The sequence below is a fragment of the Diadema setosum genome, chromosome 14 (assembly GCF_964275005.1).
Source record: "Diadema setosum chromosome 14, eeDiaSeto1, whole genome shotgun sequence".
In the NCBI taxonomy this organism is placed as follows: domain Eukaryota; kingdom Metazoa; phylum Echinodermata; class Echinoidea; order Diadematoida; family Diadematidae; genus Diadema; species Diadema setosum.
The window spans coordinates 30,507,409-30,508,529 of NC_092698.1; the positions used below are offsets into that span (position 1 = coordinate 30,507,409).

The 1,121-nt window shown below is 40.9% G+C and overlaps 1 non-coding gene across 1 annotated transcript; it reads left to right on the forward strand.

The window, feature by feature from the left end:
• Window positions 1-642: 642 nt before the first annotated feature.
• LOC140238380 (U2 spliceosomal RNA) lies at window positions 643-834 on the forward strand. Its single transcript, XR_011901890.1, has one exon. It is a non-coding gene; the product is annotated as a U2 spliceosomal RNA (small nuclear RNA).
• Window positions 835-1,121: the final 287 nt, after the last annotated feature.

Here is a 1,121-nt window from a genome sequence, read left to right on the forward strand (position 1 = left end):
CCCTACACCGACTGACTTCAAGTTCGGTTTTATCGCCGGTGCTAAGCTAGCACCAAACTTGAAATCACCCTCTGTAGTAACGTTGTACGTGTAGTATTTAACGAGTGTTTACTGCGTAAAAAATGTTCGAAATACTATATGAATGGAGCCGCATCACACGCACGCAAACTGCATACGGATTGACACGCATGTAGTATGAGCTGTGCGGCCACGTGTGCTCGTCGAGCCGTACAAAGGCTATTATTGTATCCGCATTTCTCATTTGCATATGAAATAATGAACGTCCTCTCTCTCTCTCTCTCTCTCTGTATGTGTAGACCTATGTGTAAAGTGCACAGTGCATTGGCTCATTGCGTGCATGCAGCAAGGCTGCACACACAAGTTGGGCATATGTACCGGCGCGTTTCAGCGATTTTGACATGATTTTTACTCAAAATATTGAAAACCTTTCGATGAATGCGAATATAGAGTAATGCAAATGACTCTTCGTATGATTTCGGTTACGGGTTATGGTGTTTATTTACTGATGTTTTCTCGAGATTTAATGATATTCGACTGAGAAACTGGTAATACCACAAGTTTGTAATTGTGTCTTGAATGTTTGGCATTCTGTATCTATATAAATCATAATCACAAATCGTTATCGCTTCTCGGCCTTTTGGCTAAGATCATGTGTAGTATCTGTTCTTTTCAGCTTAATATCTGAAACGCGACTCACCGAGTCGCTTGTATATTAAACTGATTTTTGAACCTAGGCCATGGAATAGGGGCTTGCTCCATCCTGGCCACGGGTTGGCCCGGTATTGCAGTACCTCCGGGATCGGCCCACCCCTAAGGGGGTAAAATTACAATAAAGAAAGAATCTCCGTCCTCATCCTCCTAACTTTGTTATAGCTCATTCCTCTTTTCCTTTCCATCCCCGGCCTCTCCATGCCTCTTTATTAATCATTGTATTCGATTTCTTTTCTTCCACCTTTTGTGTTATTCCTCATTTTCTATAGAATTTCGCAAATTTCTGCATCTGTTCTTCAAGTTCGTCATCATAATAATGTTCTTACTTCTTCATAGTTGAGGTTAATTTCATACAAGAAGAATAATGAATCATTAACAGCACAAGAGAT